The sequence below is a fragment of the Mus caroli genome, chromosome 9, assembly GCF_900094665.2.
Source record: "Mus caroli chromosome 9, CAROLI_EIJ_v1.1, whole genome shotgun sequence".
NCBI classification, from domain to species: domain Eukaryota; kingdom Metazoa; phylum Chordata; class Mammalia; order Rodentia; family Muridae; genus Mus; species Mus caroli.
Window position 1 is genome coordinate 15,619,456 of NC_034578.1, and position 17,885 is coordinate 15,637,340.

A 17,885-nucleotide genomic window follows, 5' to 3' on the forward strand; every position below is an offset into this window, starting at 1 on the left:
GACTCAGATAGATACACATAATATGTACACACTTATAATTGGACAATAGACATAAAGTAACATAACCATGATATAATGCAGATCCCCAAAGCAACTTGGTAATAAGGATTTCCCAAAGGAACCTGTGTGAGACTCACTCAAAAGGGAAAAATATAGTAATCAGATGGGGATGGAGAGAGGTAACTGAGTGGGAGAGGAAGTGATGTGGGGAATGGTTATCATGATCAGGTATGGAAGGACATGGCATGAGAAGACTGAGACTAATGGAAATCAGTAAAGGGTATCTCTGAGAATAACTGGAGACCTGGGATAGGAAGTGACCATAACTATGACTACAACTCTCAGGGTAAGTGTAGACTTAAGTAGCTATCTTCTATAGCCACATACATGAATAAACAGGGAACAATGATTGACGGAATGACCAACCAATGACTGGCCCAACTTGAAGGTAAGTTGAATGTAGCTTGAACACATGTAAGATTGCCAATTCCTAAGGTATTAGTGATACTGTGCTATGCTGGCAGACAGGAGCCCCTAGAATGACTGTCTCCTGAGAGGTTCCAGCAGTTGATGGAAACAGATGTAGAGTCCCACAAGAAAACAGTAAGTAGTGCTTGGGGGATAGTGTCGAAGAGTTGAGGGTAGATTTAGACAAGTTGGAGGGGTTAAGGAAACCAAAAGAATTCATATAGAGTCAACTAATCTGGGTCTTTGGGGATCTCACAGAGACCTAACCACTAACAAAAGAGCACGCAGAACCTGGACCTAGGATCCTTAAAGTTTTATAGCAAGTATCAATCTTAGTCTTCATGTGGGGTCCTTAAAAATCAGAGTGAAGGCTATCTCTGACTTCATTGTCTACCATAGGATCTCTTCTCCCAAATGTGCCTTAGTAAGAGTCATTCCACTTAAGTCTACTGCAACTGGATGTTCCAAGGTCAGGTGGTACTGAAGGGGAGCCTCCCTTCTCCTCACAGAAAGGGATGGGATGATTGAGGGTATGATTAAGATATAAATTTTTATATATATATATGTGTGTGTGTGTGGGTGGGTGTGTGGTGTGTGGTGTGTGTGTGTGTGTCTACGTGTGCGTCTGTTTGTGTGTGTGTATATATATATATATATATATATATATATATATATATTTGCCATTATTTTATATATATATAATGGCAAAAATGTTAAATATTATATATAGGAGTAAGAGATTGCTTAGGGATTAGTTTTAAGGGCCAGAGCATTGTAAGGAATTCATGTCTATTACTGGAAGACTATTCAGAAGTCTATATCATGGGAAGTCATAAGCCTTGGAGAAATTAATTCTACTACCTAACTAAAATTTCAGTACAAGTGTGTATTCATCACATATCCAATTTTCAGCTATAATAAGAGAAGCTTCTATTTCTAGTGAATTTCAGTGAATTCAGAAACTTTTGTCTACACAAAACACTCTCAAATAAGTGAACAGTTTTTAGTTTTAGAGATGACATTTTGATAACAATCTTAAAGGATTTGGAAACATTGAGGAAGATGAAACAGAAAGAATATAGGAGACAGAAGATAGTGACCATAAGGGCTCCAAAATATCATCCTCTAGCTCTTATATAAAACACAAAAATGGACTTTCTCTAAGTATAGTTGATTGCAGTCTATCTGCAGAAAACTGGACCTGTCCAGAGCTCGATATTGATAGAGGAAGGACTAAGGAAGCTTTATCCCTTACTGCTTGGCTTTTTCATATGGGAAAATATAAGGAAAGTGGGAATTAATCCTTTAAATTATATGCTCATTGCTTTCCTTATCAATTTCCAATGGATAAATCACATCTGATTGACACAAAGTTGCATATGATTAAAATTAATGTGTCACATAATGAAACAAAAAAATCCTGAGTCTAGGATAGAAATAAGTGGGATAAAAAAGTATGGGATGTCAGGAGCCAAAATAAATTATATATATATATATAAATATATATATACACACATATATATGTGTGTGTGTATTTATATATGCATATATATTTGCATATATATATATATTTGCCTAAACATTAACTGAATAAGCAAGAGAAGGAAAATATCAATCAAAACATAGATTGGAATTTTCTACATAAAATGTAAAAGATTAATGCAAAAAAAGCTTTAAAAATATTCTTCTGTATATGTGCCCAGGAGAGGTATTGCGGGATCACATGCTCCACTATGTTCATAGCAGCCTTATTTATAATAGCCAGAAGCTGGACAGAACCTGGATACCCCTCAACAGAGGAATGGATACAGAAAATGTGGTACATTTACACAATGGAGTACTACTCAGCTATTATAAAGAATGAATTTATGAATTTCCTAGGCAAATGGATAGACCTGGAGGGCCTTATTCTGAGTAAGGTAACCCAATCACAAAAGAAGTTACACAAGATGTACTCACTGATAAGTGGATATTAGCCCAGAAACTTAGAATAACCAAGATATAAGATACAATTTGCTAAACACATGAAACTCAAGAAGAACGAAGATTTTGCCCCTTCTTAGAATTGGGAACAAAATACCCATGGAAGGAGTTACAGAGACAAAGTTTGGAGCTGAGACGAAAGGATGGACCATCTAAAGACTGCAACATCTGGGAATCCATCCCATAATCAGCTTCCAAATGCTGACACCATTGCATACACTAGCAAGATTTTGCTGAAAGGACCCAGATATAGCTGTCTCTTGTGAGACTATGCCACCGCTGGGGCCTAACAAACACAGAAGTGGATGCTCACAGTCAGCTATTGGATGGATCACAGGGCCCCCAATGGAGAAGCTAGAGAAAGTAACCAAGGACCTAAAGGGATCTACAACCCTATAGGTGGAACAACAATATGAACTAACCAGTACCCCCTGGAGCTTATGTCTCTAGCTGCATATGTATCAGAAGATGGCCTAGTCAGCCATCAATGGAAAGAGAAGTTCATTGGTCATGCAAACTTTATATGCCTCAGTACAGGGGAATGCCAGGGCCAAGAAGTGGGAGTGGGTGGGTGGGGGAGTATGTGGAGGATTTTTGGGATAGCATTGGAAATGTAAATGAAATAAGTAAATTAAAAAATATATTCTTCATGAACTGATCAGAAATAATAAAATAATATTCTTATCCTCATGGTCATCAAATCATGCACAATGAATTCCACATTTCTATATTCTCAGTCATTAAGTCTTGTTCTCTTGGGATTAGAATTACAGTAAAATAGATGGTCTAGTGGGAAGCATTGGAAATTACATACCTATGATTCCCATGCTTGACCATCAAACTCAGCTGGTGATGAACTCCTTAATGTTCTTTGTATGTTAAGATGAAACATCATTCAACTTAAGATTTGCGTTCAACCAAAGATGATCATGGTTTTCCAGGAGCCTGCTGAATCCTAAGGCAGCCAATCTTGTGCAACATCCAGCTGAGTTCCTGAGGATCATTACCCCCACCCCATCAGTGGGGTTTAAAATAATAAAACAGGCAGTTGTCCGCAGTCAAGAACTGCATCAGGGGAGAGGAATAGGGTTTAAAATAATAAAATAAAATAGAGGAAAATGGATTTTGAAACTATCCCAGAGACAGAGAGAAATCGGGGGACTCCCTGTGTTATTCTCTCTGGCCCCTACAGCAGAAGTTCTCCGCCCTCTTTGTGTTGTCTAATGTCTGGTGCACCAATTCATTCACGTATCAGTTCTTGTGTGTTTTGTTTTGTTGTCTAAATGACTGAATGTTCTGTGTTTCATGTTGGAAAATAAAAATGGCTAAGACTTTATCTGCTGGTTCAGCAAAGTCAAAGAGTGGCCCACACTTTAGCCAAGAATCAAGCACAGCAGGAGAGCCCCTGCTGAAAAACTGTTTTTAAAGAAAAGGAGCCTGCAGCCTCTTAGTTCTAAGGCAAAAAAGCTGATAGATAGCTTTTCTAGAAAATTATCTGCAATTGTGATTATTGTGTTTAGCAAATGATGAAGTGCTTTTTTATCTTACAATTATAGCTAGAAAAGATAAAATTTTTTGATTTGTCTAAATATATAAGATTCCTCTAGCCACTTAATTTGGTTTTTTACTGGTCTTAAAGGTGTAATATGCTCTGTGTGTCTTCATCATAGAATATTAGCTTATAAGTTATTGGGTGTGATTAAAAGGGTGTAACATTGGTAGCAAGATAGCTTTAAATTGGTAACTCAGGTTTGAAGTCTTTCAAACACATGGCATAAAGCAGGCCAAAAAACTAGTCCTCTAAGGATACTTCTAGTTGAGATAATTAATATTTAATGTGATTCTTATCCTAAAAGGTAGACTTAAAGATATGATTTAAAACAATGTCTCTTTAATGAAGCATTACAATTTTCACTGTCATGCATTAACAGGTATAAATTAGCAGCTAAACTTCGTAACATGAAAGTGATGTTTCTAATATTGATTTTAAAGATGTTAAATTGTTTTGAAATTAGGTTTGCTTTCCCAAAGTTGTAGATATTATCCTAACGTTGCAAAAGAAACTTTAAAAATTATGATTAAAATTGCCAATGTTCCATTGACTGCAGCTTGCAGTTTGATTGCAAATTTAAGATCTTTAGTTCACCTATATATTGGAATTAGAATAATTACAAGAGTAATCATTTTATGAGAGTGCTAACACAGCTCTCTGTGGCCATACAGCCATACAAATCTCAGAGCAGCCTCAAAGAAGCTTGTGTGACTTTCTTTTGTCTTGCAAACAGTGCATAAGGAAGTTCTTGAAACTTGCCTCTCCCTGCCTTCAGGGGAATTTTCTTTTAGCTAAAAGAACATTGTTGCAGATCTATCCAGATGTTGTTCTCAATAAAGTTCAAATTCAAAATTTATAAAAGGTCAATCAGACTGTAGAACTTATAAAGGCATTACAATCTGGCTTGCCTACTTCATGTAAAATTATTATAGATTTAAAAGTTTGTTTTTTCCTTTGCATCCTGATAATTGTAAAGGGTTTAATTCTAGTGAACTGGTAATCACTTGAAAATTTTGCCTCTAGGTATGGCTAATATAGCTTTATGTTATGTAAGCAAAATTTTTATTGTCTCTGCTTCTATACAAGAAGCTAAGAGTTTGAATCTTTCAGTGTATATTGTTTCCTGAGTGGAAAGTATTTTATTAGCTAATGCTTCTCAAGGGAAGTTTACTTCAAATCTTTGCTCTCACACAATGAGCTTTAAAGTTCTGGGGAGTAGTTGTTGCTCCAGAAAAGATTCAAAAGCAATATCTTTTTAATACTTAGGGTTTTAGTTATACTAGAAAATTGTCATACAGAAATCTAAGAGAAATTGAATTGCTTCAAAATTTTATTTTCAAAAGCTTCCAGGAAATGTTAATTGGCTAAGACAACACCTTAAAGTCTTAAAATGACTGAAACCTTTGTCTTGAGAGACACAAATTAACTGGTAAAGAACAAAAGGCTTTGCAGAAGATAATTGAAGCTTTTATAATTATCAATTATAGTCAATGGTAAATAAATATTAGCTGCTTATTTTAGTTATGGTTATTAAATGTGCCCACAGCAATTCTTTGGCAANAGAAAACATTAATGTAAAATCATCTTTCTTCAATCCTGGCTGACCTTTAGCCTATGCGAAAGGCTGATTAGCCAGTTGCTGGCTGCTGCAAGGCAGGGCCTTGGGGTACAGGGCATGGGGCGGGGGCAGCGATGGTGCTGCTTTCCCTGAGCAGTGAGTGATGGCAGGGGAGGGTGCCAAGAAGCCGGCACCTTTGTAGCTGACTCAGCGCCGGTAGCTCGTGCCATGGCCCCAATGGGCATCTGCATGTCCCTGCTGGGGGTGGCCGTATTTTTCCTGATGGAGCACGGGTGCTCTGCTGCTTCTGCTTGGGCTTCCTGGCTAACTGCTTCAGCCTCTTTGGCCTGGGCAGCGGGCCAGTGGCAGGGGAGGCCGAGGTGACATTCACCTCAAAGCAAAGTTTTAACATCCTATTAAGGCTGCTGTGGTGCTAATAAAGAATTGTAAGATAAATTCGTATATTTTAGAAAAACTATAACAAAAAAAATTGTGTCTTAAAAGCCTGACAAAGTGTCTGTTCCTTGTTCTAAACAGCAATTAAATTGGTTATTGCAGAATATTGATATTTGGCCTATTGCATACCATCATTTTAAATAAAATTGATAATCACTACCCTAAAGATAAGTTAAAAATTGTTTTTATGCTTGCTTTTGTACCTTCTATAAATTCATGTATGCATGCATCCCATTTACTGGGTTTAAAAACAGCCCTTCTATGGGAGAAAAGGATGTGAATTGGATCACATGCTTATTCTTTTGAGTTTCCTCCTGCTTCAGCACAGATAATTAAATTGTGTGCTGTAGATGGTATTTTAAAATGTTGAATAATCAAGCTTTAATTTGTGTATTTATCAATATATATCTCAGAGCTTACAATTGCTTAAAATTGTTCATCCCTCAGATAATATAAATTCTCAAATTTGCAATTGTTTATGCATATACAACTCATAAGAAAAAATGCTATTCTTTCTAGAAGAATTGTTTTTGGACATTTAAAAATTTGTTCTAGATTGCCTGGATAAGACCTCTTAAGGCACTGCCATGCTTGATTTATATCTTAGGCAGACAACAGGCCTTACATAAGAATAATTGGCCATATAATCTCATTCTTTATATAATCAAAACAGTAATGGCTTAAGATAATATTTTGGTATTTTTAGAGAATATGCATGTCAAATTGTAAAAAAAAAAAATGTTCTTAGTGTTCTCAGTTCCTACGTGTTTCCACATAATGATGTTAATTCTTGAGGACTTATACTTAATCAATTGCTGCAAATGGATCCTCTTACTTCTGATTAATAAATAAATTATGCACATGTGACTATTAATACCTTTTCAAGGATTTCTTTTTGTTTCTCTACATACTAGAGAGGCCTCTAGAAATGTAATCAATCATTGTTTACAAGTCTTTAATGGTATGGGATTGCCTAAACTATTAAGACCGATAATGGGCCATCCTATACTAGCAACAATTTTAATTCATTTTGTAAGGAATTTGGTATCAAACATAAAACTGGAATTCCTTATAACCCCATGGGACAAGGAATTGTTGAACGTGCTCATCACACTCTGAAAAAATGGCTTTTAAAAACAAAATGGGGGCAGTTATACCCCCCAAGGTCACCAAAAGCAGATCTTTCTTTTGTCTTGATCGTTTTAAATTTTTTGCAAACTGATGTTAAAGGTCAGTCTGCAGCGGATTGTTACTGGCATCCAGTTACTTCCAGTTCTTATGCCATGGTTAAATGGAGGGAGGGACCCATTAACCAATGCAGGGAATGGTCCAGACCCCGTTTTAATCTGGGGAAGAGGTTCTGTCTGTGTTTTTTCACAAAAAGAAGACGGAGTGTGATGGCTGCCTGAAAGACTAGTTCGTCAAGTGGACACAGATCCTGAATCTTCTAGTAAGTATGATTCTAACCTTATTGATGGCTAAAAATCCTTTTTAGCCAAAAAAGTTAATTTGGAGCACAGCCTCAACTTTCAGAGAATTTTCAGCTTTTCTGCTAATTCTCAGTCACCTCCCCCACACTGGGAGGTCAGAGGCTGAGCTTGATTGTTCCTAATTTGCAACTGAATAAAGTACCTGGATTTCCCCAAAGAAGCTTTTATCCTGTTGCTTTTCAATTATCTCGACTTTGTTTTTCAAGCAGGTCAATCTCTCCTTACAGCCTAATTTCAGCAAGCGTACAGCCTCACCTCCAGCAAGTGCAGGTGGCAGAAACTCATCAATATGAAGAAGCATATTAATTATATATTGTAGCTTTGGTCTGATTTGGGAATAAGGTGTGCTATGAGGACCAGTCATCCAATGACGGGCAACCAGATTTTGGAGCCATATCAATCTAAGACAGAGGAACATGCTCATAGGCCATGGTTTGTTAATAATGCACCACAAAGCCATGTTTGTGTAAAATAAACACAAACAAGCTGCATGTATGCTCCTTGACAGATAAGAATGGCTCGGCAAAATCTGTGATTTCCTAAACCAGGAGCAGCCACCAGCCACCATAATTCCCAGGCAGGACTATGGAGCATAAATAAAATTTATGTCTCGGTCCAGCTATTTTTATTATATATTCAGGGGTGTAATTGTAGCCTCCCCCAGCCTGGAGCAGGCTGATGCAGACCTTGACTCTACTGAGGTGGGGCCACCTGTGGTGCAGCTTTCTGACTGACTTGGCTGGTTTCTTTTGAAGTGTCAACTGCCCTGAAATTCTGCTACCTGTAGAGAGGCTGAACCTGTCTTCCTGAGACATTCCTGTATAAGCAACAGCCTGGTTACCAAGTGCTGACAGGGTGGCTCCAAGCACCAAGAATGGACTGGAAGGGGGAATGAGCCTTCCCCCTTAGAAGCACAGTCTCTTAGTAAACTCACGGGCCTTGATCAGAGAAAAAATTTATCTTGGCCTCATCATTCTTTTCTCCCAGTCTAGTCTTTTTCAGCCCCAGCCTGCCTTCCAGAAATACCCGGTTCATGTAGGCAGCAGGCTGGCCTCCTACTATAAAGTAGCAAATACATTTTCATGGTACCTTAGAGAGTACTTTGAAACTAAAAGCAGGGGCTTACAATTCTATCCTTAGAGGAAGTAAGAGTGTGCAACTTAATTTATGAGAAATAAGAGCTTTTACGTCACTTGTCAATTGTTGGTTAATGGGTTTAACATATATATTTATACTGCAATGCACATATGTCTCATTCTGCTTATAAAATACTATGGACAGGAACAGTGCCATTTTCTTATGACCAGATACTGGCCATTCCTTGACCACAATGTGTTTCTCAAATCATTCACATATTTCCTTAAGCTGCTATGGTAGTAGTGTCCAGAGATTTGGTGAAAATGTTAATTTGCTAAGTTTCTCTTTAAAATAATGGCTAAAATTGATGATTTAACAATAATCAAATATTTTTTGTGGTTATGGAGTTAGCAGAAAAATCAAATATCCTCATATTTCTTCTTTCCTGAGGTTTAGTGATGCTATCCTTCCTCGTGATTTAATGTGATTGCTATTCTGTGAATACATGTGTCTGTATGCACACATTTGTTTTTATATATTTCACCCATTTTTTGAACAGGAGCCCAAGTCATATTGAACCAGGTACCATAATTCGCACATATAGGTATAATTTAATTTTGGAGAAACATCTCCAAATTTAATTATTTTCTGAGGTGTTAGAGGTTAAAAGAAATTTGGAGTATATTTAACCCTTGACTGTCAGTCCATCTTTAGTTACCTTTGTATATTCTAATATGCATCAGAAGACAGGTAGGTTGTTCTGTCAATTACACATTCTTTAAGAACTGGAGAGGAAGGCAGATATATACAAACCAGAATCTTCCTAGTCATTATCAAATATCTGAAACAGAAAAATCTCAGACAGTATGAATAAAAGCAGCATGTTAGTTATATGTACTAATACTAAGCAGCTTGATAGCCATGAAAAATGTGTATCTTGCTTTTAATTAAACATTTAAACACCAGAAAATGAGCTTCACTTACTGATTAAAAATAGGATGTAAGCCTAACTTGTAAGGCTGGGGAAAATCATGTATTTTAAGTAAAAACTTCATGATGTTTGGTAGAGATGAATGCATCCTGGATACTAACAAAGATAAACCATTGCTGCCTTCTTTGAAAATTAGTCCAAAATGGTCTTTAAATTATTTGGATATAGCAATACCTTTCATAGATCTCTTTCAGCTACTCTAAGTACACAGCTATCTATAAAAGGTTGATATGATTGTGAACTGAGCATCATTTCAAACTGGTTTCCAGTGGGAGGAGAATAGCCAGGTTGCAGGTTTAGTGGAAATTTCTGAATATTTATAAAATTAACACAATACTCTAAAATATATTTATGATGTGCCTCATTAACACAATAGCTATTTTCCTATTTAATATGTGAAAAAATAATAATTACTCTCCTTTCTTACATCTAGCTTTCTAAGTCTGTCTCTAAAAAGAAACTACAAATTGTTTAAGAAGAACTCATTATTTCATTATTTATATTATTTTGATATTTTTCAAAATTTATATTATTTTGATATTTATATTATGTTTATATTTTCATATCTAATGATATGTTCTATATTTTATTAAAATAGCAATATTTTTAAGATAATGAGAGTTACCAACATGGTCTCTCTTCCTGTAAAATTGATTTCTAAAGCAGATTTCTTTATTTTTCAGTGAGAACACTTATGGGGTGAAAGATTGTGGGCAGAATTCACTAATTTTAACTCAAATGTACCTAAAATGTTGTTCTGCATTTCTTTAAAGTATGTTAGGAGGAAATTTTAGAGTACATAAAGTGAAGGAAAGCTTAATACTACATTTGAAATTAAATACTAAAATGTGAAAATATTGTTTTATGTCTGTGACAATTTAGAAGGGGTAATTACATATTTTCTGGAGACATAGGTGTATAATGTTTATAGACTGAAGTTGAACAGAAAAGAGTAGAGATCAGACTTTTCCTCTGCTTGTTGTATACATTGGTTCTATGACATCAGCTCATAAGTGTTTCAAAAGCATGAACCACTTCAACTGTAATCCAGGAGGATAAGAAGAGATGACTCTGATTCAAGCCAAAATATTTGGCCATTGCTATTGATTTTTAGATTGAGAATTTCATTATAGTCTCCCATTTTCCTTGAAGTTGAGGATGCTTTTAAAGGTAAAAGGAGGTGCTTTATTACTCAATGAAGTCTCATCACTTGTTGGATGTTTGCAAATATCTTTGTATTTATAGATTGAATAGATATTAGAAACAAATGAACAGGAGAAGAAGAGGCAGGCGATAATAAAAGTCTGAAGAATTTTGCAGTTCCTCTTATAACTAAGAAAGATTTTATTTTATAATGCACCATTTCTCAGGCCTTAGAAGGAAAAATCCTCAATGAGCATGGGTTTTGTTTGTTTGTTTGTTTGTTTGTTTGTTTCTTTTTTTAATTTTCATTTTTTTTGCATGTGCCTGTGTCTGTATGCAACTGCCACATGTAAGATAATATTTTTGGAGGACAGAAGAAATCATAAGTTCTGGAGCTGTTCACATGAAGTTGTGAGATTCCAGACAATAGTGTGGAGAAACAAACCTATGTTAGAGGAGAAAGTGCTTTTGACCCACAAGCCTTCTTACCAAGCTTCAGTGGGATTATTTAAAGAAGGATTATTTCTCATGATCTTTGACATTATTAAAAGTAAGTCAAAATTATTACAATTCTGTTTATATCTATCCTATATTAATGTGATATTGCTATTCATCACAAAACATTAATATCATATTGTTATTGTACATATTCTCAGTATTCAAGCATATTCATAGAATCTGCAAACCAAACAAGTATTTCAGAATTCTTTCTCTAGGGACTAACATATGTCTCCAAACTGTAACCCCTGTTCTTCAACTTGTTCCTGTACCTTATCACCATCATTGGAAACCTACTCATTATACTGGCTATAAGCAAGGACTCCCACCTCCACACCCCTATGTACTTCTTTCTCTGCAATCTATCTTTCACTGATATAAGCACAAGCGCAATGATAGTCACAAAGTTGCTGTTGAACATCCAAGTACATGACCAGAGTATCACTTACACAGCCTTCCTGTCTCAGATATGTTTTATGTTGACATTATGTGGTGGCTTATGACTGCTATGTGGCCATTTGTGAACCTCTAAGATATACAATCATTATGAACCCCTTCTTATGCATTCTCCTAGTATTACTTTCCCTGATTATCAGCACTATAAATTCACTACTCCATACTTCTCTGGTGTTGCAACTGTCCTTCTGCACAGGACAGAAAGTCCCCAACTTCTTCTGTGAACTTGGTCAAATCACCAACCTTGCCTGCTCTGATACAATTATCAATATCATTTTTATTTATACTGCAAACATTGTATTTTCAGTTATCCCACTATATGGGATTATTTTTTCTTATATTCAAATCGTGTCCTCTATTCTGAAGATCCCATCAGTTGGTGGAAGGCATAAAGCATTTTCCATGTGTGGGTCACATCTTTCAGTAGTATCTTTATTTTATGGCACTGGTTTAGGTGTATATATGAATGCTTCAGTTTCTAACTCTTTCATTAGCAATGTAATAACATCCATGATGTACAGTGTAGTCCCTCAAATGCGAAATCCTTTTATCTACAGTTTGAGGAGCAGAGAAATCAAAGGATATTTGAGGCAGCTCATCATTGGGATCATTTATTTTCCATAGTTTTTTGTTCTAATTTACTGAGGCATTATCAATGGACATACTTCCAATTCAAGGAAAATAAATAGACCTCTCTTAATGGCAGACATATGTAGCTATTGGGTATAAAAAAAACCTTCAAGTAGATAGAATATTTAGAGTCAGTTTCATTTCATATTTTGGACAAGATAAAATATGTCCGAGAAAAATGTCTATTTTGGTTCAGATTAATCAATATTATAATCCATTAAAGAATTACTAAGTTGCTACAGTTGTCTTTGTGAAGCCTGCTAGCTTCTTGTTTACATGGTTTCATTACTTTTAAAATGCAAAATCTGTACATGTCTTCTCAAAAATAATATTCTGGACATTTATAGAGTGAACATCAATCCTTTATATATGCCTATAGACATTTTCCAACAGTTTACTTCCATTAACACAGATAAAGCAAGTCTCAATTTTGCTTATATATTTGCTGTTCTTCTAATATTTCCCCAACTCACCTTTTTTGTCATTTAGTAACTATTACTTACATTTTAAAATAGATTTATATCATGGGCAATACATCTAAAATGACCTAGTCTTTAAATTTTTATTGAAATGTGGGTAAAATTTTTGTTCTATGGTAATTAAACTTGTTAGAAGGCATCCTTTCAAGTTTTTATGTTTAGGTAATAGATATCTGTACATTTATTCATTCATTGAAGCTGTATTACATAATGAGGTCTACCATAACTGTCAAATAAAAAGTTCTGTGCAGAGGATTGAAATTATAGAATAATACATCTTCAATACTGTTATTTAATGGATTTTTGAGTTATATGTAAGAACCAAAATAATATAACTCCAAAAATAATAGATTTGAGAAAAGTTTCTGGACAAGAGCTTACCTCATAGCATATGGATAAGCAAAAACAGAGCTGATCTTGTAGACCACATAAAATAAATGTTTCTACACAAAAAGAAATGTCTCACACATAATAGAAAAAATAGCAAATACATAGATCAACATGTACAGAAAGCATATGACAATATGTTTATATATCTAGAATATATAAGTATGACAAAAAACAGAATAATAGAATCTGAAATAGGCTATTTTAAGATGTTCTAAATATATTAGTGGGTATCAGAGTCAGTGAAGTCTTCGTTGGGTAACCTTGAGTATCCAAGTTAGATCTCTCATACTCTGTCTTTCTTTCTTTGTTTCTTTCTTCCTTTCTTTATTTTTTTACACTCCAAATTTAATTCCCTCCTCCTGGTCCACCCTCTGACTGTTCCACATCCCATACCTCCTCCACACACTCTGTCTCCATGAGGATGTCCTCACCCAACCAGACCTCTAAACTCCCTGGGGCCTCCAGTCTCTTAAGGGTTGGGTACATCTTCTTGAAGCTCACTGGCAGCCATTCTAGTTCATTGTTAAACGAACTAGAAAGATTTGGTAAGAAACAATGTCTAAAAATTAATGTGGATAATGCTTGAGAAAGATATATAATGTCAATATGTGTCTTCTATATGCACATGCACAGGCAAGCATGGGAAATGAGCTACAATATGAATATACATATACAGATAAGAAAATGGACTAAGCTTCTGAGAAGACATTTCTCCAAAGACTACAGCACATAAATATAGTATGCAAGAAAATATGAAAAAAATATTTAATATCACTAACTAGAAAACTCTGCCACATAGTAAGATGTCACATTGGGATATTTCTGTAGCTCGAGATATCCCAGAGACCAGGAGAGTTCACCGTGTGAGACACTAAGCTACAAAGACCATGGACACAGAAGTGAAAAATATTACCACTTACTAAATAAAGTACATAAAGAAACCATATCATCACACTACAACTATTTATGGTTAAAAAAAATAGGCCAAGTGTTGCTTCAGAAAGAGATGTATAGTTTTGCAATGTTTGTGAGAATGTAGTACCATGTAGTTTTTATTAATCAAAATATATAAATATCATAGGAACACACTAATATCAGTAGCAATTATATATTTCAAGAAAAAATGTAGGAAAGTAATTGTGTCCCTTCTTACCACAATACTGGACATGATAGACACTCATTCTATGGAATAAATCCTAGTAGTCATGAACACAGGAAAGGATAAAGTAGAGTAAACATACAGAATGACTGTTACACTGCCATGAAAGCCATAGAGTATTGCCATTGATGTGATCTAATTCGTGATATGAATAGACCTTGGGAACATTGCTAATTAAGTGGCTACATAAAGAATATAATGTCAATGATAGAGTGACCTCACTGTTGGTATAATCTAGCAAAATTGATCACACAGAAGTAAATAACAGACTACAATTACCAAAGACTTGAGGAAACACAGTAGAAGAGGTGAAAATAGTCAATGTATAGTTAGTGTCTTTTTTGAAATTGCTTATTAGTTATGATGCTTGAAAATGCATCATTGTGTATATAATAGATAGAAATTCCTTGTATGGAAAATGAGTAGTGGAAAAATGTCTCAAAGTTCTTATCATAAAATATGATAAAAATTTAAGGACTTATTACATTAATTATTTTGATGTATATATATTGCATTTCTCAGACATAGTTAAGTGTGTCAAGTAGAGATGCAGATGGAGTATGCCTCTAAAAGCCTCCATACATTACAATGCTAAATAATGGAAAGTTTCTGCCTATTTTAAGGCAAGTTGCTGTAAGGTTTTAGGCCCATGTCTGCTCAGCCACTGGGCACAGCTGCTTGAGGAGGCAGAACGCAGGAAGTTTGATTGCCCCCAAGGCAGGTGCTGGGCTATAGGGAAGTGCCAAAACTCTGCTCCAGGGGTGGAAAAGCCTCAGTGGTTCAGGGTGTTCCTGAGTCTGTGAGAAGACAATGGTCATGGAGTTCACAGATGATCTTGTGGGAGTAGTAGAAGAGCAGAGTATGAAGTTGCAGGGGGGAGGGCACAGTTTGGTAGAGTCTAGTGGTAGGGAGGGGAGCTCTAGCTGATCTCATGTGGACTGGAGTGATTGTCCTTGCCTTGGAGACAGCAGGTTGGTAGCACTTGTGGCTGAGAGCCCAGAGAGGCCTTCTATGGGGTATTTATTAGGCTGAGGCTCTGTAGTCGAAGGCCTTCTTCATGGCTCTCCAGGGTGGATTTTGATGAAAAGTGACAGTCCATGGTTCTTAACATTTTATTGTCATGGCAGAAAATAGATGAGTAAAACCATATCCCCTTTGTCAGAGTGGTCCTGAGATTATTTAATCTTATTAACCTTATTACTGGGAGGAATGTCTGGGAAGGAAAGCTTATTAGCTAAGCCCTCTGGGCCTCTAGGTACCTCATTAGCATAGGGAATTCCATTTTACCACACATGAACATAGGACATGTTTCTTTTATGTGAGAGTCATGGCAATGTTTCAAGTCTGGCAGGGAGCTGGAAGTCAACTAAGCCTCAGGGGTGTGCCCAACATGTCTCCATGTCTTTATCTGCTCTACCTTACCAAACTTCCTGGTATTATTGTCTATCCCACAACTTGCTAGGGAGATGTCTTGTGCTCTTTGCTATATGAGAAGAGGCAAAATGAACTGGGTGGCCTCAAGCTATGCCACCAAAAATATTAAATGTATAGGCCCTTGGTGACTTGGCTTATAGTCCCCTACCTTGATGATGACATGGTTCAGCCTCACAAGAGTATAGGGGAGAAGCTGGATACGTTTTTAATAAACAGGTGGATCTTTATTCTCTCTCTCTCTCTCTCTCTCTCTCTCTCTCTCTCTGCTTATAAGATCGTTTATTGTAGGAGGTCCAGGTTAGAGATAGGAATTTAGTTTTGGGGCTCACTGGCCTGATGCAGGTAAAACAGTATTCTAGGAAAGAGAGCTAAAGTGCCCTCTTGAGTTTGGACAATCTAGGAAATGTCCCTTGACAACAAAGACACTGACAGTAAACTACAACAAATAAAAATGCAGAATTGTGTAGGTCAACTCCAGTGGATCCATATTCCAAGCAACTCCTTCATCTAAGACTCAGAGATCATTACAGAATGATGATAAGAGCTAGAAGGTCTGTGAAATTCCTGAAAGATTATGTGTCCTAGTAAATTCAGAGCAATACCCATAAAATCTCATGAAAACAATAGCCCAAATATAAGCATATTTGGAAAACAATAATAAACATTTTCTAAATGAATGGGATAAAGACCAGGAAACCTGGTGTCTATAATGCTGAGAGTCTGAGAAATAATCTTTTTCAGAAAGCAAACAAAGAAAAATAAAACATGTAACTTTATACATACAATAACAACTGGTAATCCTTGAAACATGCATATAATTTGCATCTCACACAGTGTTTGTGTGTGTGTGTGTGTAACAATGGTTTATGAAAAAGCAGTCTGCATATATTATAATGCACTAGAGATACCAGAAATACATAACCATTCCATTAAGAGAACAAATAAATGCTCTTCCCCTGGATTAGTTTAATCAAGAATGAGTCCAGATTTTAATTCTCTACTTCATGTTCATTGTACCTTTTATTTTCTTCCTGTCTGTTGCATGATTCAGAATCTCTGCCTACCGGAAATCTGTCACTTTTGTCTTTTTGTCCCTGTGTTTCTGTGTGTCTTGTCCCTGTGTTTGTAGTTCTGTTTCTCTATGTGTGGGTGGTGTTTGTTATGTCTCTTTGCTAATGCTGTATATTTCTAACAAAACAATTTACTCTGTATTTATTGAACAGTATAGAAAGCATCTTATAAGTATAGAATTATTTTCAACTTATATATTTGCTTCATTCAGGAAATGACATACATGTGTTACTTTGGGTCAGGGTCATGGAAGGGTAAATAACTTGTACCCTTGTTGTAAGCATTTCTACCACATGGGAAATTCAAACTAAGTTTATTTTTTGTTCTCTTAAGGATATCTTAAACAAACAGCATGAGTTCACAGTAGAGTAGAAGTTTTAAATCTTAAGTAATGTCAAGGTGTATATTTAACTCTAAGGATGAGAATCAACAAAAGTTCTAGTCTCTTATGAATCAAGAGATATTCTCAGAATATTCTATTGCAATAGGAATCTATGAATTTAAAGTACATAAAGGAGAATTATATAAGAGTATTTGGAGGGAATAAAAGATGGGGGAAGTGATGCTATTATATAATAACCTTAAAATATAGGAATAATCATTTTTACAATACCCCATGCTGAAAAATTTTTAAGACAGAATTTTTTCACTAAGATAGAACTTCATATAAAAATACACCTGACAAATTTATAGATCACATTGTTTTTAAAATTAAATACTAATTATTTGTAGAATCTGACCTGATAAAAGGGATAGTAAAAATGTTGATTTATTAATTCACAACACTGGGAAATTTTGAGATACAAAGTTACTCATTAGTTATTGAGGGCCTATGAGGGGTGTAGATTGATTATAATGCTTTAGTTATCATCCTAGATCATAGATATATACAGACAAAATAAATGATGATGTCTATTAGACTTGTGGATACATATTCAACAAATTCTGTTATATTTCTCAAATAAAAGTAAATAAAGGATTTCTACGCATAGTATTTCTTATATATTCTAGAAGTAATATTCTTAGAGAAGCTTGAAAGATGGCTAATTA

At 35.5% G+C, this 17,885-nt stretch overlaps 1 pseudogene; it reads left to right on the forward strand.

Moving 5' to 3' along the window:
• Positions 1 to 328: 328 nt before the first annotated feature.
• LOC110301452 lies at positions 329 to 12,296 on the forward strand (annotated as a pseudogene).
• Positions 12,297 to 17,885: the final 5,589 nt, after the last annotated feature.